This window comes from Monodelphis domestica, chromosome 8, assembly GCF_027887165.1.
Source record: "Monodelphis domestica isolate mMonDom1 chromosome 8, mMonDom1.pri, whole genome shotgun sequence".
Classification (NCBI taxonomy): Eukaryota; Metazoa; Chordata; class Mammalia; order Didelphimorphia; family Didelphidae; genus Monodelphis; species Monodelphis domestica.
Window position 1 is genome coordinate 30,482,883 of NC_077234.1, and position 24,949 is coordinate 30,507,831.

At 37.8% G+C, this 24,949-nt stretch overlaps 1 protein-coding gene across 2 annotated transcripts in view; it reads left to right on the top strand.

Annotated features, from left to right (window-relative positions):
- Positions 1 to 24,949, top strand: part of LOC100616966 (EGF-like and EMI domain-containing protein 1) — a 787,120-nt gene that overhangs the window by 464,067 nt on the left and 298,104 nt on the right. The window lies entirely within an intron of this gene.

Genomic DNA, 24,949 nt, shown 5'->3' on the forward strand with positions numbered 1-24,949 from the left:
ACCTATCATATACCAGTGCTAGATATTAGAGATTGAAAGGGAAAATGTTCTCTGGCTTTAAGGAACTTCTGTTTTATTGGGAAATTTAATATAGATATTTTTAAGTAAATGTTATATGTGTATATACGATATGCACACATAAATGTATGTATAAAGTAAATATATTACTTGGTGAGGGTTATCAGCTGAAGAAGTTGGGGGCAATATTTGAGGTACATTTTTAAAGATTAAGATTCAGGGAATACAGTGGGGAAAAAAATCCTGATTCTGATGTAAAGGAGCTAACTTCAATTTTCCCTTTTGATACTCAATAGCTCTTTGACCTAGAGCAAGTCACTTAGCCCCTCTCTGCTTCAATTCCTTTATCTGGAAAACAAGGCAACTGAACTAGGGCTTCCATTGTTCCTACTTCTTATAGATCTATGATTCCATAACAGTAGACAACATTTATTAGTGTCTACTATGTGCCAGCCAATAATCTAAGCATTTTACAATTGTTGTTTTATTTCATTCTCACAACAACCCTGAGAGGGAGGTACTATTATTATGCCCATTTTATAAGTGAGGAAACTGAGGCAAATGGAGACTAAGTGATTTGCTTGGGTCACACAACTATTGAGTATTTGGATTTAAATTCAGGTCTTCTTGACTCCAGAGCAGGCTGCTTTACCCTCTGATCCTTCTATACAGCAACCCTTTATAGGGATCTTATTATTTTAAAGATTGGATCAGTTCTCATTTATTTATTAATTGCCTGCTACATGCCACAGAAGAAAAAAAGAAGTCCAGAGAATCAAAAGCAGGGCCAAGGGAGGAAAGGAGTAACTATAACTGGCCTGGGTACTCCCTGAAAATGGATGTTCTTGGAGGAACAGAGGGATGGCTAGCATGAGAAGACTGTAGGGGCAGAGGATTCTTCCAGAGTGAGACAGCTGCTGAAGCATTGTGGTGAAAGTGTGTTAGAAAGTCAAGAATGAAAAACCCAAGAAGAATAAAAGAAGAATTCTTCCCAAAAGCACTGGTCAGCTGGCTGGATCCTGCTCATGTAACAGTAGATGCCATTTAATGAATCAAACTTCTTTTCAGAACCTCTCTATGCAAGGCTGCTACATGCTAGGCTGGAACCAGTACTTGGGAAATGGCAGAAGTAGCCTTCCTGCCTTCCAATAGTTATTGTGCATCCTTCATTTTCAAAGAGGATTAATGATATCACAGAGTGATGCCTTGACTGGCACAAATTGAATTTGAGTGAGGCAGAATGGCACCAAATCTTCAGTCTCACTCTCTCTTCCAGTCATCTAAGTGGCAAGATGAAAGTCAGGACAACTGGTGCTTGTCCAGGATGCAATGGATGACCTTGGAGTCTTCAGTGCCTGACTAAGCTCTCAGCACTCCACAGCATCTGCCTCAGTCACCTTCAATGCCATTAGGAAAAATTGTCCTTCTATGCCCACTTCACCTAGAGAAGTCTTCACGTGCTTGGAGCAGACATTACCCTGACTCACTGATGGGTCTGTGGCCTCATCCTGGTTTATCCATCTGCTGAGATGGTTTACTTGGGGCAGGGTGGTGGCTACTGCTCATGCTACATCTTCTTGGAGCCACAGGTGAGAGTTGAGGGAAAGGTGGACACCAAAGATGGATGAGCAGCCCTAAAGATGGCTCAATGAGCCCTCACCCCAGAGGTGCTAGATCTCCTTCAACACCCATAATGGCTGAGGAATCCATGACTTCATTTGTATGTGAGAATGTTCCACCCATGCCAATTCAGTCTCATAATTTTCAGAATGCAGCCCCCCCTTCCCTCTGCCCCTCAGATGCCCTCTCTATTAGAAGACACCTCTCAGACACTATCCTCTATATGAAGCCTTTCAGGATGCCCTCCAGCAACCTTATATTTTAACCCAAACACTACTTTGTGTGCATTTAGATGGGTGCCACTCTTCTCCCTCATGAGAATGTTAACTACTTGCCAATTGTTTCATTCTTTGTACTTATCTCCCCAGTGCCTAGCACAGTGCCTTGCACACAATAGCTGCTATGATGCTTAGCTATTATTGATGGGAGAGAACCTGTGGCTGAGCTGGCAGGTGGGATCCCAGAGCATGATTTTCAGATGACAATCAATCAATAAATATCTATTCAGGGTCAGCTATGTACAAGATAGGGGCTGGGTTTAGGGAATTGGCAAACAAAACCAACTTCTAGAGGAGATTCCAATCGGACCATGACTAGCACTGAAAAGCTGGATTTTAAACCCAGGTTCACTTGTGTTGCTTTTTCTGTTGATGGTCCCTAGGTTGGACTTTGAAGGAAGATGGGAATTCTATGAGGGGAAGTTAAGGAAAGGCATTGTAAAATACCTGTACAAAGGCATGATGCTGAGGGATTGAATGATTTTCCCAGGGCACATTTAGCAGGTCAGTTCCCTGGAAAGAAGAGTACATGGAAAGGAGTAATATAAAAGGGATTTGGAAAGCTAGTTGAGAACCATGGAATGGTGGGCTTGAAATGCTGATTTCAAAATTTCTCTCTCTCTCAAACTGGGCACTTACTTGCCAAAACAGAGAAAAAAAGTAGCTTCCAGCCTCAGCGCATTTCAAGAGCCTCCATTGCCTTGACCAGATCCCCATTCTAACAAAAGATCCTCATTGCTTTCCTAAATTTCTGCCTTATAGATCAGCAGTAGAGATAGTATGAATTGTCCAAAAGCAAGACTCTGCTTGGAAGTTGGAAAATGTGATTCATTTCTCCTTAATCCATTTATTTGTTAAAGGAGACCCACCATCTTTTCTTAATAATTCATTATAATTATTTCAACACCATTATAATCCACTGACACATAACTGTAGTCAACAGGATGTTTGGAAGTGAATGGAGTTGGAGGAGAACAGAACTGCTATACATTCCCGGAGATGAGTTGGCTCAGTCTTCAAATTTCATTATGAACATACTGATTTATGGCAGCTATATCTTCCATATGTACTGCCAGGAAGAGGAAGACTGGAAAAATAGACCTCAGAAGTCTGAGACTGCCAAACAGAAATCTTTCCCAGAAGGTTTTGCCCCTTACCGATAACGACATGAGGTGAAAGCAAAACTGTAGACCCAGATACTACTCCAGCAGATCCTGTTGTCCTTCGGGGCCCCACAATGGAGGCAGCTCTCTAATTTCATGGTCATAGATTCCCAGACAGTCTGGAAAGCCTACATTGGATACTAATTGAAATGGTGAGAGGACTGGAAATGATGCATGTGAAAACCAATGAAGGACCTTTAAAAGCCTGGAGAAGACTTGAGAGATTTCATAGTTGCTTTGAGGTGTTTTAAGGATGACCAATGGACTTGTTCTGCTATCTTGAAAGAGCAGAACTGGGGGGAATATGGAAAAGGTTTTAGAGAAATAGATTCTGGCCCCACGTAAGAAAAATTTCCCGTTAGAGTTATCCCAACACAGAACAAGCTGACCCTAAAAGATGATGTGATTCCCTTGATGGTGCTGAATATTCTCAAATAAAATCTATTTGGCTCTTATTTGATGGAGATATTGTAGATAGACTTCTGTATTAGGCATAGATGACCAGAAGAGTCTCTTCCAGCTCACAGATTCTACGAATCACAAAACAGAGACAGCATATGCTGGAAGGGACTTTGGGGGCCATTAGAACTTTTCGAGGAGCAGTGGACTCAAAAAGGGACCTACTGCAAAAGTTAGTTTGTGGGCCTGGAATTTGACCTGGAAAAGCTTTCTCTTCATGAACACAAGTTCTGATTTCTATATATGGTTGTGCTGGGATTATCTACACCACCATCTGCCCAATGGGCTGGCATTTTCAAATAAACTTTGATTTGGATAATATTTCTTTTTGAATGCCATTCCCTGTCTTTCATGTGAAGAGACAGTATAGCAGAGAAGATAGAGTTCTGGGTTTAGAAACAAGGAGATGTGGGTTGAAATTCTCCTTTTGACGGTTGGTAGTTCCCAGAACGCGTGCAACTCCTGTAATTTCCTGAACTTCAGTATGCCTTAATTTCTTTATTTGTAAAATGGAGATCATAATGCTCCAGGGGTCAAGTGCTGTAGTACATAAAAAGCTTACAGTCAGGAGGATATGAGATTTATTCTCTCCTGAAAGGCATGAGGAACCTGAAGTAACTTCAACTTTCTGTGTCCTCTCAGATTATAAATTTCAGAGCAAGGATGAATCTACTTCCAGAGAAAGTGTCCTCCCTAGGTGTTCCTTACCCTAATGAAGTTCCAAAGCCCCAAATGCCTGTAGGATGACCCTTACAGGGAGCTGTGGTGTTCTTAAAGCATTTTCAAAACTTTGAACTCCTATAGAAATGTCAGTTATAATTGTTACCCTCTATGTCAAGATTCCTTCCTTTATCCCCTCAGTCCTGACCCTGACCCAGCAGGAATACTTGCTGGGGACTCCTGCTAAGTATTTCAAAGTGTGACCTTTGAAGCTGCCTCCCGAATTCTTCAGATACATGATGCCTGCCTTGGGGGCATCCCCATTTCTGTCATCAGAATAAACACGAATGATTGGCGGCATGTTTTTTAATCTATGAGAAGCTCTCAACAGTTTTTAAACTGTGGAGATTTTATTGTCATAAGAGATTGTCAATGGCAGCTATGGATCTGAATTCAAAACTGTAATGTCATTGCAGCAAAGTTGCAATTTCATCTTCTAGAGGAACTTCTGGTATGGGAATGCCTTCTGCTAAAGCAGATCACCCATCGAGAACCTGTAAGCAAAGCCCATGGAGCTGTCTAAGGAATACACAGAACTCAAAGAACTCATCCAGAGGCTCATCATAAGTTTTAGACTCCCAAAGAAGGAACTGATGGAGTCTGAATGCAGATCAAAGCAGGCCACTCTTCAATTTATTTCCTTTGTGAATTTTTCTCAAGTATAAGCAATATGGGTCTTCTTTCATAATGTGATGAAGATGGGAATATGTATTACATGATAGCTCATGTACAGTCTATATCCTAGTACCTGCCATCTGTTATGAATAAAATGATCTTGAAAGACTGACTTTCACATAAGAATATAAGTTTATTGATTATACTGGTTGATTGGTTAGCCAGCATCATAACTGATAAAGAGACACATGTTCCCATTGCTCTCTTGCTACCGGTGGACTCTGGGAGCTGGGTCAGGCAGCCTCATGAATAGATTTTTAGGCACTCATTATTCAGCTCCTCGTTGATCATCTCAAGTCATTTTTATTGATGAGAGCTAATTAAGAGGTGGTCAATAAGAGCCCCAGCCCTTCCCCAAAGTGATGGGTGAAGTTCTGCACAGATACAGGGAAAGCCCTTGTTCCCCTTCATTTATTAACCAAATTCTGTTAAAGAGGAAGATATTTCTAGGGATTCCCAAAGATAAATAAAATGCAAAAAGTAGCAGACTAGAATGGTATCTCTGACTCAGATCCCATACACAAGAATGCATAGTAATTTCCCTTAATATGTAGAAATGAATACAGTATATGAAAAATAAATTCTCACATGTGTTGGGGAGGGTAGAGAGAGAGAAAATATAGATTACAAAAGTTCAGACATTGGAGGTAATCTGTTATCTAGAAAAATACAAAATAAATATGTTAGACCCAAGATGGCTTAACTCCAAGCCCAACACTTTAGCCAAACTGAATTTGCAGTTGAATACAGTTAAATGAAATTTCTCATGAAAGGCATTGTGGGATGGTACAGAGAGGGCTGGTCTTGGTATCTGGAGATATAGTTGGAGTCTTAACCCTGATGCATATTGGCTACCACAACCTCTCAAGCTTTCACTTTCCATAGCTACAAAATAGCACCTACCATACTGCACTGCCATTTTTTCATGAGCTGTTGGCCCTTGCACCTGTTACATCATGCTTAGCAGGACCTTCTTATGAGGAAACTTCCTCTATGTGTGTATCAGGACTAGTTCTAAAACTTAAAAGTCTCAGAAAGCTGCCTAGATGAACAGGTTAACTCATTCATGGTCACAGAGCCAGTAAATGGTGGAATTAGAACTTGAAAACCTGCGTCTTCTCACGTCTCTTCCTGAGATTGCCTCTCTAACTACTAAACTCAGGAACTTTTGTCAAGATTATTTGAAGTCACACATGCAAAGCAATTTAGTGGCCCATTCCTCTGACCAGATGGATGACTTCTCCTCGAAACTCCATGGCTGGTGTAGGCCAGTCATGTTATTTCTCACCAGGCTGCACTCCAGACTTCTCCATCTATCCCTTGTTCATACTTCCAACTCTACCTACTTCTTTTATGCATCATCCTCTTCCCTACTAAAATATAATCTCCTTGAGGACAGGATTTTTATTTAAATTTCTCTGTGTATTCCCAGCACTGTCTGATACATAAGAAGTACTTAATACTTGTTGACTGATTGCTTTTGATTTCCCATATAGCACAATATAAAGGAAATAAAATGTCATTTGGCCATCAAAATTCTTTTATGTTTCATTCTTTTTGAATTAAAGATAGTGTCATCCTTCCAATATAGTATTCCTTGGAGAACTGACATTGCCCACTTATAAAGAATGACTGTCTTTGGGGCAGGCAGATGGTTCAATGGATAGAAAACCAGGCCTGGAGTCAAGACGTCCTGGGTTCAAAATTGATTTTAGATACTCCCTAGCTATGTAACCCTGGGCAATTCATTTAACTTTAGTTGCCTGGTCCATACTGTTCTTCCACTTTTGAAACAATACTTAGCAACAATTCTAAAACAGAAGGTGAGTTGTTTGGTTTTTTTAAAGAACAGCTGTCTTTTTTCTTTAGATTTTTTAAAGCAAGTTTCCAATATCTCTTATTGTCCCATCATGCCTTTAATAAGGAGAAATTAATTTATTTCCACTTGATCTTTATGTAGACACACGAATCGTATGTTAGTTATTAGCCATAAGACAAGAACACATGATGAACTATATACTTATTATTTATCATTGTGATATTGGTACCAACTAGAAATGATAAGCCCCAATTTACCACCTAATAAATAATTCCAAACACCTCCTTTGTTCTAATGGATTATATTATTTTTGCCATAATACCACTCCTTCTGAGGTAGGGCAACCATTATTAAAAAATCAATTCAACTCAATATTTGTTTCATAAATACCTATTGTTTGCAAGACCTTATAAGTGAAGGCATTGGGGATATGAAGACTAGAAATTGAAAACTCCCAGCTCCCAAGTGTTTGCCTTCTATTTAAAGCACCCAGTGTATACATAGATAAATAAATACAAATATATGCAAAATAATTCTCAACCATGAGAAAACATTAATGCTTAGACATATCAGAGAAGGCCATAAAGAAGAACTGGCTCCTGAAAAACGTTAAAGATTCTCCAAAGTTGAGCTCTTCCTTGGTGTAAAAATTAAAATTAGTCTCACTAATAAAAAATGTTATGTTTTTGGAGATTTATTAAATGATCATTATAAATCAAGGAATGAAGAGAATACAAAATAAAGATCACATGTCCATGGCTGATTAGCCAATTTAAAATCCCCATGCTTAGTTTACAACCTCCACCATGCTGGCTGCAAACCCCAAGAACCCACTCACTAATATCCTTTGTCTACAGGGAGTACATAATGACAGGAAGTCAGTGGGCTCCGGGGAAATGTAGTTCTTTTTTAGGGTAACAGATTTTTCAGTTATACATTGGATGAGCTTTTGGATGATTTTTTGGGATACTTTCTTCCTTTGAATGAGGTATTGGTATGAAAGGAATGGATCATCAAAATCTAATACTAGGTGCTAAAGAGAAGAAAAGGAGATGCCTTGGGCAACTGACCACCAGATATGGAAAATCTGTGAACTTTGCATGAGTGAGAAGTTTGCCATTAAAAAAATATGGAATTGCAAAACAATGTTAAGGTCTATTAAAATGTTTCTACAATATACCTGATGTAGTTTTACCACATAATCTTGGGAGTTGAAACAACAGAGTTATAGTGCTAACTTTGCAACTCTTTGGATTTGGGTAAGTCATTCCCCATCCCTCATTGGCATTTCCGCCATTTAACCAAATGATTTGGAACAGGTGATCTTTAAGGACCCTTTGGTGTTTAAAAAAAGAAAAAGGGATCATATGACCTAATAGTATGAAATAGTATTCAAAATATATGATTTTATTGATGTCAGTACATTGTCCCCTAATCCCTCTCCCTTAGTTAGGAGTTTCATGACTTCCTGTGGAGAAGCAACCAATTACCTTAGTCCCAGATTTTGGTTTATGAGCTCCTCTGCATTTAGTTAAGATAGCCATTATGCTATGATGCTTTAGAAGTCCGGTGCTTGAAGAAATCATACAAAACATTCACCATATGCTCAGAGGAAAGTTCATAAGAGTACTTTGAAAAAGTCTTCTTTCTGTTTAATGAATTTTAAAACTTTCTTTTAATAAAGTGTGACCAATGACCCCTGCACCAATTGATCAAAAAATGTTGTCAGTAGTGTGTATGAGAGGAGAGAGGAGGGATGAATGTGGTAATGAACTGCTTTGCATGGGTGAGAAGAGTTGCTTTAAATTAATTTGCTATGTAACTTTTCAAAAGTGAACTCTAAGATTCATTATAAACAAAACATGGTTATCATAGACTGTTTCTGTGAATTTTAAGGAACTAAAAAATCCCAAATGTGGTTTCTTTCTGTTTTGTCATTTCTTATATTTTAATTACTATCTGATGATAGAAAGTTGATGACTGCAACAAAAAACTGGAAAATACATTCAAGAGGCTGTAGAGAAAATTCAGTTAATTGTAACTCATTGGATATTCTCTTTGGAGGTGATCTAGTCAGATTCTGATTAACTGAGCCAATGGCCCTAGAGATTAAAATGTCTTCTAAAGATTATTGTAGAATAGACATGATTTCTGGGGGCAGCAAAGTGGTGAAGTAGAGAGAGAGAGTTCAAATCCATCTTCAAATACTGAGTAGGTAAGACCAAGGCAGGTCACTAAACCCTGTTTGCCTCAGTTTCCTCATCTATAAAATGAACTGGAGGAGGAAATGGCAAGTCATTTTAATATCTTTGCAAAAAAAAAAAACAACAACTCAAAAGTGGTCCTGTAGAGTTGTACTCAACTGAAAATGACTGAAGAACAACATCATTTTCAAAGTACTTTGGTGCATTTGGTTAATCCCATCTTTCAATTTCAAATTTAGTAACTCCAAAAGAGAAAGTATTGCACCATCCAAAACCTCCATCCCTATTCTAGCCTTCCTTGTTTCTGTCAAGGGTACTCCATTCCTTCCCTTACCCAGTTTCACCCCAGGAGTTTGCCTTCTCTCCTCACTCTCCTTTATCTCACTTATCAATTCAGGAAAAGGAGCCAATTGGACTGAGTGGTGCCTAAGATCTTTTCTCATCTCTAAATTATGATTCTGTGTTTTAGAAATTGGATTTTTATTGGTGCTGTTGGATGCAAATACTTTTCCCACTCAATCATTTTTCTTCTAATTATCTCTTCATTAATTCCATTTGTGTAAAAGCTTTTTAATTTTGTGTAATCAAAATTTCCTTCCATAATATCCTCCATTTATTGTTCTATTAAGATCTCCACCCCTAGCCATAGTTGTGATAAGTTCCTGATCCTAGCCTCTTTTAATGTTTTTATGTGACTTTTTTAATATTCAAATTGTATTCATTGAATGTTACACTATATGATGTAAGATGCTGGCTAATCTAAATTTATGTCAGACTGCTTTCCATTTCTCTCAGTTGTATTCATCAAAAAGGGAATCTTATCTCATATTTTATTTTGTTGTATCTGTCAAAACTTGTGCTATTGTTGGAAATTATTTCTTTCTTTGCCTCCTTTTGTCTGTTTCTGTGACTCACTTTTCTATTGTTATTTAAGCAGTCACAAATAGTTTTGATGATTACTCCTTTGTAACATAATTTATTCCAATTTCATTTTCATATTTCTTTTGAGAGTCTAGACTAGATGTTCTTTATAAAACCATGACCTGAGAACTTTTAGTATGCTAATAAATATACTTCAATCAAATTGATTTCTTTTGTAATTATATATAAAGATATCCATATCCATATATATTTGCATTTAGAAAACTTCTGAAAAGATGTCTGTAGATTTCACAGGTCTGCCAAAGAGGTTCAGGATACACACGCTCACACACACACATCCACACACATCCACAAAGGATTATGATCCCTATTCTAGATCTTTTGTTTCTCTACATGAATTTTGTTAGCATTTTATCTGATTCTAAATAGTACCCCCCTGATAATGGGATTGATACAGTAGGTGGTTAATAAATGAGCATTGATGATCTGTTTTTACAATTTTACGCCACTTGAACAACAGTTGATAACTACATTTGCAAAAAAATTTAGGGAGTTTTCATCTTTATTTTATTAACCTGGCTCATCTATAAGTACTGAATATCTCTGCAAATATCCCTTTTAAGAATTTTTGAGTGTTTTTTAATTTTGTTATAAAATCTTATGTGTATTGATAAATAAGTTTACAGATATTTAATGCATTAAATATTATTTAAAAAAACAGAACTCTTTGGGGAGCTAGGTAACTCACTGGATTGAGAATCAGGCCCAGAGATGGGAGGTCCTGGGTTCAAATTTGGCCTCAGACACTTCCTAGCCATGTGACCCTGGCCAAGTCACTTAACTCTCATTGCCTAGCCCTTCACCCTCTTCCACCTTGGAACCAATACACAGTGTTGAATGATTCCAAGGTGGAAGGTAAGGGTTTAAAAAAATAAATAAATTAAAAATAAAAATAAAAAACAGAACTCTTAAATTTCCAAAGTTGCCTTTTCTTGCCACAAACACAAAATTGTCTTGAGTTTATTATATTTGATTTGAAAATTTGGACTCACTAGTCCTATCTGGGCTTTGTTGTTATGGGTAACTGAGTTTCTTTATCATTTGAATTGTTCTGTCCTCCTCTTTAAGATGGCTAGGTGATGCAGTGGGTAGAGTACATGGCATGGAGTCAGGGAGACTCATCTTCCTAAATCCAAATTTGGCCTCAGACATTACTAGCTATGTGACCCTGGACAAGTCACTTAATCATATTTGCTTCAATTTATAATCTATAAAATGAGCTAGAGAAGGAAATGATAAACCACTCCAGTATCGTTGTCAAAAAAGTCCCAAATGGGGTCATAAAAAGTCAGGCACCACTGAAAAACATGTGGATGACAAATAAATCCTAGTCTATATACCCAAAGTCTGACTTTCCCATTGTATTCAATATCACCAAGTTAGTAATTAGTTTGAAGTAAAGATGAAGGATGAAAACTTGCTCAGTTGTGTGAGATTTAAAATGGTTGATGTCTTAAACTGTAGTGATTTAAAATGGTGGAAGATATAAATTGTGATAGATATAAGAGAGGGTGAGTAAATTTGACCGCAGAAAATATGTTTCACTACAGTGTCTTGGTTTTAAATCAAATATAAGGTGGTCGCCAGGGAAATATTCCCAATTATTCAAATACCCATGTCAACTGGGTTTTATAGATTTTAATTAATAATATAATGAGGAATTAGAGAAAGAGAGAAAGAGTAGGAAAGGAATAATTATGAAGGGCCTCAAGCCAATATGGCCTAGACCTGAGTCTTAAGAGAGAGAATCAGTCAGTCATTCTTTTAACACCCACCACAAGGTCTGCCTAAACAAGGATTCTAGTGACACCAGGCCAGCTCCATTTCAGCTGACTTTACCAGAGAGCCTTCCAGCGAGACCTCCTTAGAGATTGTCCTCCAAGAGCTTCCCTTCTCCAGAGCCTCTCTCAAGAGATTCTTCCCAAGCAATCCTCATCAGAGATCCTCCAAAAGGATTTCTCCAAAAGGATATCTCCTCAAGAGATTCTGCTTTTTCTTATATAGGGGTTTTTCTCCCATGTCACCTCCCCTAAGTCCTTACATCTACCAATCACTGTAGATGCTTTTCAAAGGACTGCCCATCTAAATTCCTGCTAAGTAGACCAATCTCCTCAGTAAGTCTGAATCAGAAAAAATGCTGCTGCGTCGACCAATCTCCTCAGTAAGTCTGAACGAGAGAAAACACAGCTGAGTCAACTAATCTCATCAAGAGAAAACTTGCCCGACCCTTTTAGGTACCTAGCATCCCATTGTATCAATTCTAAAAACAGGCCTGGCTCAAAGAACTCCTTGCTTTATTATAAGCATGGGTCCAAGTACTTTCATTGCTTAGCAAGGAGTTTTCTCTCCTAAAGCAGTCTTAAGTACGGTTGGAGTAGAGGTCCTCCCATTTCTGATCCTGGCGAGTTCTCACATCAAAATGGGGAATGTTTCTCAGTAGGGAATTTGTTCCAATTAAGAATTCCCCGATGGGGAAATTTTTAACATTCACAAGTCTTAGAGATTTCAAGATTTACAGTTGTTAATTATACTGTTGTTAGTGAGAGATGAGTCCATCCCACATTTCCATGGTAAAAAACAAAAAAAAAACGTTTTTTCTTTGGTGAGATAATCTCTCTCTCTTCTCACAACTCTGTTTATGCTTGCTTTATTCAATGCCATTGGAAAATGCCAAGAAAGAAGATGTTCCAGGTTGTTTTCATTGTGGAATAGGTAGTGGCTGCATTACAAAATACTTCAAAGTTTAGTTAGCTAATTATATACACTTCCTTTCATTGGGACAAGTAAAAACAAATAGGGTGAAAATATTTATAATGAGTAAGTCATTGCTTTGGAAAGTGTCACATATGAATACTGCATCTCTTTGATATAATATCTTTGCCTTTTCAAAGAATAGGTAGGTGGATAGGTATGTAGGTAGGCAGGTACATAGGTAGGTAGGTAGAGAGATAGGTGTGTAGGTACAGAAAGTATTATTAAATAGTAGCTAGGTGACACAGTAGATAGAGCATTGGGCCTAGAGTCAGAAAGACTTGAGTTCAAATTCTGCCTTAAACATTTACTAGTAGCATGATCCTGGGCAAATTATTTAATCTCCTCCTGCTTCAGTTTCCTCATCTATAAAATAAGGGTAATTATACCACTTATCTTTTTGTTTGTAGGGAAGATAAAATGAGATATGTTAAATTGCATTGGTTAGACTTAATATACTATTGGTGGTCGCCAGATATTTAATTTCTAAATCCCAAAATGAATTACTCAAGTAAATGGAATTATGGTTGTTTATTTTTACAATAGAGGGAAGATATTAAGGAAGAGAGAAAGAGAGAGAGAGAGAGAGAGAGAGAGAGACAGAGAGAGAGAGAGAGAGAGAGAGAGAGAGAGAGAGAGCTTCCTCTGAGCCAGATAGAAATTCTAAGGCACGAGTCAGGGGAAAGGAGTCTCAAGATGATAGGCCTTTCTCAGAGTTTCACACCTCCAGAAAGAGCAAGGAACTAAGTCAGCCTTTATACTCACCAAGGTGACCATCTAAAAGAAAAGCAGTTTAAGGTCTCCTGCACGAGCTCCTTCAGGGGTTCAGTTCCACAGCCAAGTGTCTTCACTCCAAGTCTGTGTGTCTCTCTTCCAGTCTTTCATCAAGTGTCTGCCTTCCCTCTAGCTCCAAATGACTCTCTTCTCTTCAAGCCTGAGTGAGTCTCTTCCAATCCAACTCCAAATGACTGAATCATCCTCCCTGTGTGTCTCTGTTTCCAATATTTAAAGACCTTTTTCTCTTGTGTCACCTCCCCTAAATTTTATGTCTACCAATCACAGCAGATGCTCCTCTCCAGGACTGCCCACTTTTTCACATGTGGGTCACAGACCTGCCACTCAATGTATGAAATGGGTGTTCATACCTCTTGTGGTTAGTTCACACCTTTTTGTGGTTAGTCCATACCTTTTTGTGGTTAAAATGAGTGGATCTACTTTAAGTACTAGGTTTACACTTTAGGGATTAGAATCTAAAAATAGACAGGGGATTACAATTTAATCTTCACAATAAAGGAAGAGCTAAATACCTTCATTGTTACAATCAGGGGAGAGCAAAATCCAATCTTCACAGATAATATTTTCCAAAGTGCTTTTCAAACTTTACATCATGACATCAATGTGGATTATTATTCCCATGTCACAGGTAAAATAACAGGGGGCACTCAGGAAGTTGACCTAATTTGCTCCAACAAGATGGCTAAGAAATATTAGACCTGGATCTCAGTCAAAACATCTGACTAATAAGATTATAGCTCTAAAGCTGGGAGAGACCTTCTAGGTCTTATGATCCAACTCCTTCATTTTACAAATGAGGAAACAGGTTGAAGAATGTTGGCATTTCCCAATGTCCCAATAAGCTTCTGAGGCAAGAACTGAACTCAGGAATTCTAACTCCAACTTTAATATCCTTTCCACTATATAATGATTTATCTCTTAGCCTGTCTTTTATCAAAATAGGTCCATAGATCCAGATCTTGTCAGACTCAGGAAGAAAGAGTTCTGGACATCAAAGTCAGGAAGAGGAAATTCTTCCCTAATCCCAAAAACCATAAGAGTAGTTACTTAAACATGAAAATAATCAGTTTACATGATATATAAAATTGGTTATGAATTTCAAAGAGGGAAACAAGGAAAAAAGAAATAGGTTTAGAATAACATAAGATATACAGAACTTTGTCCCAAAGTATTGTTAATGGGTTGGTGTTTGGGCAAGCAGCTCAGATAATAAGCTCTTGAATCAAATTTATAATTCATGATGAAGTCCATGGGCATTCTAGGAGGAACAGCACCTCTGGTGTGAGGACTTATGGAGCCCTTTACAGGGCTGCTTATCCCTTTGGTATCTATTTTTTTCCCAGTTCTCATCTGTGGTTCCAAGAAATTGTAACATCCATTGTGGATACATCCCAGAAAAGCCATTTCTATGAATGAGTTAAACCAGGTTGAAGGAAACCAAGATATCTCAGATCCTTTGGGGAGTCAGAGGGATGTCTACCCCCCAGTGAAGTGTGCAAATGAGAACAATTTGTTCCAATAGCCATGAAGGCAACAAAAGCAAGTACTCTAGAGCACTCAGAGTTTTGTCAGACATCAAAGACACCTAGGTCACCCATTACATCCTGGGCCACCAGGACTCTTCTTGACTTGAGTCACCACTGGGGACTTGGATGACTCTGGAAGAGAGAGGGAGAGTAAGGCTAATGACTTTGTGCAACTCTGCCTCACTTAAATCCAATTCACTTGTAAATCACGACATCATCTCATGATGTCATTGGTCTTCTTTGAAATGCAAATAATTCATTATATAGAAAATAATACAAAAAGAGATTAGCATAAACTCAGGTGAGGAGGAGGGATATTGAGTTATTACCCTGCTTTAGCTGATTGTCCCCCAGCTGGAAGGGACCTTGCTAATCTAGGGGTTCGGGGCCCAGGTTCAGACTCTTTACCAGGGACACATCAGCAAGTTTCCCTATCATACTGTAAGAAAGTATCATTTACTCCTACTATGTGTTAGGCAATCTGCTGAGGACTGGGGATAAAAATGAAAGCTTCCTGTCCTGTGAGAACTTACATTCTGTGACCAATGAGAGCATCACACATACACACATAAATGCCATGTGTAGATAAGACAGTTGTAATCAATTTTCTTATGCCTTTGTGGAAACAGAGAAATAGTGATTCAAGATAAAACAATGCATTGCAGTCTTAGAGTCAGAAATAAAGGCCCAGGAGGTCTAATCCAGAGCCATAGATACAGGGAAAACAGAGTATCTCCAGGAACTAAAATTTAGAGGGCATAGAATTTAACAAACATACTTCAGAGAAGAAAAATAAATATATACATATATACACACATTCATAAAAATGAAACAAAATTAGTAATTTTTTTAAACAAGCTTATTTGTTAAATCTCTGTATACTCTAAATTTCAGTGCTTAGAGACAGTGACTCAATATCCCTGTCTTAGTTGTATCTTTGACCCTAGATTAGACCTTCTGATTCTTGATTTCTAGTCCTATGACTGTATTATTTTGTATTGAGCTCCTATTTCTCTTCCATCAGGCCAGAAGAGAGAAAGATAAATAGATTTATAGAAGGAAGATACTTTGAAGATTACCAAGTCCACTAACTTTTCTTGTACCACTCATAGTATAGTGTTGAGTACCCAGGAGGCTCTCAATACAATCAGTATTTGTTGAAATGTCTTGAGTAGAAGAAATTATTTTACTTGTATTTTTAACTCCCCAATTTTGTAGAAGTGACATCCAATTCAATAAGGGGAAGGAATCAGCAGAGGCAATTAGGAACCATGTACATTATTTTAAAATACTCTAAAATTGAACTTTGTTTTGATTTTTCACTTATTGGCTACCTATGTTGGGAAAGTGTAGCTGTAGATGGCAGCTCATGAAATTCTAATGGGAAAAGGTATTGCTTAATATTCATCGGCAAATATTTTATTGAGTATTTATAGAGAACATGATACCCTATTAGACTCTTTGATGTAGTTAAGCATAAAGATCCTAGATTCTGACCAACCCTGCCCAAGCCATAGTCTACAATTATAAGTAGCAAGTAATGGAGAAAAAACAGAAGCACATATAACAACAATGGGAAATCCATGTTCAACTTGATTCACAGAACTTTGGGGAAAGGACTTCTAACAATTCAGAGGTTATCTGTGTTTTATTGTATTTTTATTCATTTTGTTAAATATTTCCCAATGACATTTTAATGTGACTCAGGTCACATTCAGCTGAGCAGTGAGTCTCATGGAGTCCTCAGGCTACATGTTAAACACTTTTATCCTATGTCAGTCACATTGTTTTTCTCTCTCCATATATATGCTTATATATGTGTATCTACATGTATGTGTGGGTATTTGATATATCATTTTTTTAAATTCTCTCTGAAAGTCAAGAAAGATTTCTCATATTTTCCTTCCCAAGTTTAGACTAGATATTATTTTCCAGTGTATTTATTTTATCTTAGAGAGAGAGAACTTTGAAGGAAAAGAGAAAGGGAGAGGCAAAAAATAAGACGTCACAGCAACAGCATTTATTAAGCTCCTGGGAGATCAAAATCAAAGAAATGAAACCTCAATGAGATCACAACCTATTGGTGGCAAAAAACATTCAAATTACCTGCATAAAAATAAGATATTGATATGGATAAATTGGTACTAATAATAGAGGAGAGCAACTGTTCTATGAGAAAAGGCATTTGTAGATGGTAGATTTTTGCTTGAAACTAGAAAGAAGTCAGGAGGCAAAGTTAAGGGAAAAGACAATTCCAGTCATAGGGACAGATAGTAAAAATGCATGGAGTCAGGAAAGAGATTGTCTTATTTGAGGATCAGCAAAGAGACGAGTGTCTCTAGGTTGTAGAGGACATAGAATGATGTGAGGTAAGAAAAGGTATGAAGGGCTGAGTTTATGCAGGACTTTAAAAGTCAGGCAGAGGATTTTCTATTTAATCCTGGAAGCATTAGGGAGTGGTTGGAGTTTATTGAGTGAGAAGATGGTGACTTGAGCTTCAAGAAGATGACCAATGTGGGGCAGCTGGGTAGCTCAGTGGATTGAGAACCAGGCCTAGAGACGGGAGGTCCTAGGTTCAAATCCGGCCTCAGCCACTTCCTAACTGTGTGACCCTGGGCAAGTCACTTGACCCCCATTGCCTAGCCGTTACCACTCTTCTGCCTTGGAGCCAATACACAGTATTGACTCCAAGATGGAAGGTAAGGGTTTAAAAAAAAAAAAGAAGATAACCAATGGAGAAGAGCCTTGAGAAAGGGAGCTCATTGTAAGAGACCTGACTGAGGATGATGAGGGTCCCCACTAGGGTGGTAGCAGTGTCTGATGAGAGAAACAGGCATACACAAGAGAAGTGATTACAGTAGAATGACAGGACTTCACAACAGTTTGGATATGGACCATAACAGTTAATAGTCAAGAATAAACTTAGCTTGTGCCTGGGTAACAATAAGAACAGCTGTACCCTTGATAGTCATATGGGAATCAGAAGGGCTTAAGAGTCTAGGTGGAAAGATAATGAGCTCACTTTTATAGAGGGCAAGTTTAAGATGTCTAAGGGACATCTATCTTGAGATGGTCATTAGGCAATTGGAGATGAGAGACTGAAAGACAGGGGAGAGGTTAGTTCTGGATAAACAGATCTGAGAATCATCAGCATATATATGCTACCTTAATCCATGGGAGCTGATGAGATCATCAAAATAAAAGCATTTAGAGGGAGAAGAGAAGGAGGGTCAAGCTAAAATCTGGGAGGACAGCCATTGTCAGTGGGTTTTACCTGGATAAAAATATAGCAAAGGAAAGTGAGGAATAACAGACAAGGAGGAGAACCAGAAAAAAAGCAATGTCATGAAAACCTCGAGAGAAGAAAGGGAAAAGGAAGAGGAGAAAGAGCCAGTGACATTCTAAGGGAAATGTATGATAGGAAGAAAAGGTAAGCTGGCCAATAAGGTCATAGATACATTTAATTTATATAAATATTTATGCATAGGGAAACTGAGGCTCCTGGAAATTGTGATGATCTTTGATTCACTCAGCTAATAAAAAAAAAAAAGCAAAGCTTTTATAGAGCAACAGAATTCATTCTAGTACCAGTGAAAACTAACATCATAAAAATAAGAGAAGTATGCATCTTTATGGTGTGAAATTAACTGGGTGTGACAATTCTACACCATCATTTTACACCACAACTTTAAAAGCTTTTTTTTTTCCACTGACAAGACATGAAGAAACAAGCGGTAGATTTTATTGAAATCTAAAAGTCATTTTTGAATGACCATTACAACTGAACATTAATTGGCTCAGGGCCTTTGTAATCTTCATTTTACAAATTTTACGTGTGTTATCTTTGTTTACATTACTTTTTTCAGTGCATTTCTTAGTAAATTTTTAAGTTTCATGAAAGCTTTGAGTTTATTTTTTAAAAACTATAATAATATAAATTCTCTTGTAATATGTTTGATTCAATGTTTTATAAATCAAGTCATGTGTATTTTCAGAGTATTTTGTATGTACTGTTAGATACTATCTTTTCAAAGAGAAAACTCTAAAATATTAAAAAATGGGATGCTTACTCATGTCTCCCTGACTCCAAGTCCAGAGTTCTATCCAGCAATAAAAGCTGAACATCCATATGTACTTAGAGGCTTCAGTCTGTTAATGTTATCTATAGATATTGTTATGGATTATCAATAATTTTTTAGCTATGTCTGACTCTCCTTGATCCCATTTGAGATTTTCTTAGCAAGACCATTGAAGTGACTTCTCATGAACTTCTCCAGCTAATTTTACAGATGAAGAAACTGAAGCAAACAAGGTGAAGAGAGCTGTCCAGGGTCACACTGCTAGGAAGATTCTGAGGCTGGAGTTGAACTCAAGAAGATGAATCTTCCTGACTTCAAGTTTAATGCTCTCTAACCACTGTGCAACCTAGCTGCCCTGCATAGGTCGCCTACTTTTGAAAGTTAGGTTCAGAACATAATCTCTCTCTGCTACAGAAAAAGAGCAATAATTAACTCAGTAGCTGAGAAATGGCAACTAAAACCCTAGGAATCATTTTTGTAAAAGTCAAAATATTCTGACAATTGTTGTCTGTTGTTGAAAGAGAACATTCACCCCATGGACTGAACTCAAAGAGGGGGCATTTGGTTAGTGTTTGCACGTATCCTTGGGATAGTCTGAAAAGCTCAAAATATTTTCAAGGAGCCCCATTTATTTAAGCAAGTGTAAATGGGTCATCTCCTTCTTAATCTTGAACATAACAAAAAGAGGGTATATAACCCCTGCAGCAGGGGGCAGCTGGGTAGCACAGTGGATTGAGAACCAGTCCTAGAGACGGGAGGTCCTAGGTTCAAATCTGGCTTCAGCCACTTCCCAGCTGTGTGACCCTGGGCAAGTCACTTGACCCCCATTGCCTAGCCCTTACCACTCTTCTGCCTTGGAGCCAATACACAGTATTGACTCCAAGATGGAAGGTAAGGGTTTAAAAAAAATAACCCCTGCAGCTGTTCAAGGTAATATCAGGAGGAAGCCTTTTTTTCTGCTGGGTTGCACATACTTGGTTTTTGGTGAGAAATAGTGGATTTGGTGAATCTTGCTTTAATTATTTTTTATTTTTCCTTCTGTTGCGTGATCTACTATATGACACAAATATATGATGTTTCTAATCACAGAGTTGAAGATTTAAGGAAGTGGAACTCCTAAGAGCTTGCAATCTATTTGTTTTTATTCTTGTCAAGCATCAAACTGGTACCATACTTCATACAAGTGACTAATAAAAGTCACATTCTCTGTTGAAATATCATTGCACTTTATGAATCATCCAATATACCTTCAATGTTTTAAAGCAATACACGATGCATTCAGAAAGAAACACAAATCTGCCAACACCCCCCCCCCTTAAAGCGGTGACTTGAAATAATACTTGAGGCAGGATTATCCAGTCAATAACGAGTCAACGACCATTTATTAAGCATTTGTGTTCCAGGCACTCTGCTAAACGACAGTAACAAAAATGCCTGCTCTCAAGTACCTAGCTGTCTATTATCTAGAAGAGGAGCATTGATGGGTAAAGTTTATTATGGAAAGAATAGACAAGACAAGATACCGACCATTGACATGGTTGGGGATTGGAACCCCAATTTTAACATCACCTTCCATCACTTATCATCAACCCCAGGCAAAATGGCAAAATAATAGATTTAGGTCCAGAAAGCATCTTTAGGAGCATCAATTTCAATCATATACTGTACAGATGAGGAAACTGAGGCTCATAGCTATTGAGGAAGTGATTTCCCAAGGAATTATGTTACAGAGTAAAGGATTTATACCCCCTTCCCCTGTCACCAAATCTGGCTTTTTTTTTCTGTATATGTATTTTCCAGACCTCCTCAGGATATCCAAGATCAGCCTTGTTAGTGAGGTCCCAATTTTCCCCTTTCTGAACCCCCTCCCTCCTTTACCAATTAGATTTAAGCTTTTGGAGAATACAGTCTGCCTGTGTCATATCTCTCTTCAAATTCGTAGTTAGCTCACTGAAAATAGCAACCTGTCCAAGTGTGTCTGCAAGGAGGAGAAACAGCTGATTAAAGAATTCCAGAAAATGTAAAACAAGGCGCGTTGAATAAAAGACATTTTGAAAAAGACATTTTGAAAAAAAATGGTACTCTCTCACTTGTAAAACCAAAAGTCAGTGCTGTCTGCTGCTGCTTCATGTTCACAGTGGGGAAGAACAATTAGCAAGAGCTTTAATTTTGAATGACATTCTGAGTCAGGACTCTGTTGGCTCCTTTTATCTCAATTTTTAATTTCTGACCCTAGAAACAAAACTTTGAAAAGGCTCCAGCCTCTAACCTGTGCCTCCATCGGGAGCATTGGCATGTAAAACTCTCGACTCCAGGTGCTGCACTATGCCAAGCCAAAGCCATATGGCAATGCCAATGTACTTTCATTTGTTACTTTTTGTAATGAAAGCATGAGCTCTTGTTTTAATGTTTGTTTTGATAAAAGAGGTGCAAACAGAGACAGACTAGCCATTGGCCAATCCTTCTGTCTTGCAACAGACAAGAGTAGAACATCATAGTCAGTCTTTAACCAGGAGAAAAATATGTACACATATAATTCATATACACATACATATAAACATATGTGTATATATGTATTTACATGTATATGTATATACACACAAAAAGGAGGTCCTCTCTCGACCATTCGCATAAGTTGAAAATCACCCAGAATAACAAACCCATTATTTAACAATTATTTCCTATCCAAACATACGTAGGCACTTTAGGACTTTTCTTGGGCTTGTCAGAGCTACCAGCATCACTCCTCTTGTCCTTTGGGGCCATTATTAATAAGGAAATAGCATTACTGAAACAAGAGCGGCACTGTGCTGATGTGGACACCACTTGGTACAAGAGAGAAGTCTGGCAATCCCGGAGCTAACGTTTGTCACAAAACAATGTAATGACTTCTTAGAGCAAGAGGGTGTGTGATTGGATCAAGAGCCACAAGAATTGATGCTGCTCGGGGAAATGGTGTGGGTTTAGCATGTAACTAAAAAACACTTTTATTTCATGTATTTTCCCTTTTTAAAAAAATTGCCAATTGCATATACCTGAATTTGTATTTGATGAGTTTGAATAAAAGAAGGTCCAGTTACTGTACATATGCATACCCATAGACAGGTAACATATATGTTTGTGTGTGTGTGTATATATACATATATACACACAGTATAGTTCTAGCTTTGCATAAATGCCCATTATGCAAATTTAACTTTATGGGCAAATTCACATTACATAAAAAATTGCTTAGTGTAGAAGTCCACAGAACAACCCACTGATGTAAAGCAAGAACTGTCTGCATATATATATATGAAAAGATTCAGAAATAATGAATTTGTAACATAGACTTAACCTCAGACCTCGTAGTCTTCCAAATTCAAATAGCTTCAGATAAATCATATAACCTCTAAAAATAAATTAGTTTAAGGAGAGAGATATAAGTGAATTTAAAACAGACAAAAGTGATTAAATCACCGAAATTAAAATAAAAATTACAGCCTTAGAAACCCATATCTTAACATGCCCCACAAAGAGTTTCAATTATCCAAGTGACCTAACTGATCTCTGAAGTGTGTGCAAAGAAAGACATAGAAATAATATAGAACAAGTGCGTGGAAATAACAGTATATGTCTATAGATGAGCATTGGCAATCGCATTTCGTCTGTCTTTTTTTAGCTGGCACTGATGATTTCCTCGATGGGAGGGATTCTTGCTGATCTAAGTCAGTGAGACGCCTATAATTGATCAGCTTAGAGAATTTTTTTTTTCCTGCAGGGCTGGAGGGTTAGCAGTTTGGCCAGGGTTACACACCTAGGATTCTGGGATGTGTCAAGTGTAAAACTAGATATTGACTCTAAAACTGGGTCTCTAAACATTATTCCATCTCTGTAGGTCTTTACTAACTGAGTATATTGGGTGGGAAAGGATGGATGGGGATATGCTGGGAATGAATAGAAAAGGAGAGAGAATAGAAAAATGCATCAAAAGAGGCTGCATTTCTGTAAGAAGAATGACGTAACAGAGAGTCAGCCTCAGAGTAAGCAAGTCTGGAGTTCAAATTTGACCCTTGGCAAATCTTATCTATACGAATTTAGGCAAGTCATGGAATGTCTCAGCCAAAAATTTAGACTATGTATTAGATTATGTGATAGTGTGTGTGAGGGATTTTTTTTTCTGTGCATATGTATGCATACACTATCATATATTGCCTTTTATATCTGTATATATGAATACCACATACATATCAGATTGATTGTCTATGTAGACACTGAACGTGGTGCTTGTGACAATTTTAGCTTTAGAAACAAAAATTGGAAAGTTATTTGGATAAATGAATCCGTTTCAGAGGGACATTTTAATATCTGGATTTCTCTGGTTGTCGTTTGAATTTGAATGTACTTTTCAGTCATTTTTATCGTTTCCCAATTCATTTCCATCTAATTTCTTAAACTCATTCATTTTTAGAGTTCATACGATTTCTCTAAAGTCATTAGAAGTTCTTCTAAGACCAGAAGGTCTGGGGTTAGGTCCATATCACAAATACATTATTTCTGAGCTTCTCCTTCCTGCTTTGATGAGTTGACCTTCTCACACCATTACTAACAATTCTCCTGATGCCATAGGAAGATTAAGGGAGCAAAATATAGATGAATTCATTTCCTGGGCTCTACGGCACCATTCCGGGAATGATATCTACCTGAGCCCCACCAGGAATTTCTTGGCTCCTTGAAGAGTTAAGTCACTTTATTCTGCAGATAGAAAGTCCTTTGCTCCCCTAGCTCACCATGAAAAACAATGATTGTAGGAACTATTTTTACTTTGCTGAATCTGTTTGCCTTTGGGAGGATGCTGCTGTGGTGCTATTATTACATCAGATAGAGGAAAGGCATTGTCATTTCTATAATATCTCTTTATGCTACCCAACGTCCTCATTTTCTCATTTTATTTTCTAAATTCTTGTTTTCAATTGCTGTATCAATGAAGGAGTTCACAAAGGAATTTCATGAAGTCATTTGGAAAGGGAATCCCAGGTGAGCTAATGCCCTTTATCCATGTTAATCTGAATTTCATAGTCCTTGTCTGGAGCACTTAAGAAGGAAGGAAATGGAGGACAGTTAGATGGCTCAGTGAATAGAGCACCCAGCCAGGGGATGGTGGATCCTGGGTTTGAATTTGACCTCAGAAACTTTCTAGCCATGTGGCCTTGGGCAAGTCCCTTAATCCCAATTGCCTAGCCTTTACCATTCTAAGAATCAATACATAATATCAATTTTAATATCAATTTAGTAATACTTAGTATCAATCAGAAATTAAGAGTTTAGGGGAGGAAAAGGGAAAGAAAGATACATTTATTTAGCACTTACTATTTACCCGGAACTATGCTAAGTTCCTTCCAAACATTGTCTTACCTGATCCTCACAGTACCTGTGTGAAGTAAGTGCTATTGTTATCTGTTTTACCTTAAAGAAACTGAAGCAGACACGTTTAAGTGACATGCCCAGGGTCACACAGCCAGTGAGTATTTGTGGCAGGATTTAAACTCAAATCTTCCCAGCTCATTTAGAGGTTAAATTATTTTTTTCAGATGTATCCAGGGTATAACTTAAACCCAATGCTTCTTGACTCTGAGTTCAACTTTCTGTTCTCATATTCCAAGTTTCTTCATACTTGACACAAAGTAGGCACTTCACATTTTTGAACCCTTATTGAAATTGATTAGATGAGGGAAAAAAAGTAATCCTAGCTGCTTCCTAATGAGTTAAAGGTTTGAGAAAGACCTCCCTAGAAGAGGTAAAGGAATTTCCTTTGAGTTGTAAAGCCTTTAAAAATGGGTAAGAATTCACCAGGCAAAGAAAGGTTAGAGGGACATTCCAGGCAATGAAATGGGTATGAGGAAAAAGAAATAGCACAATTG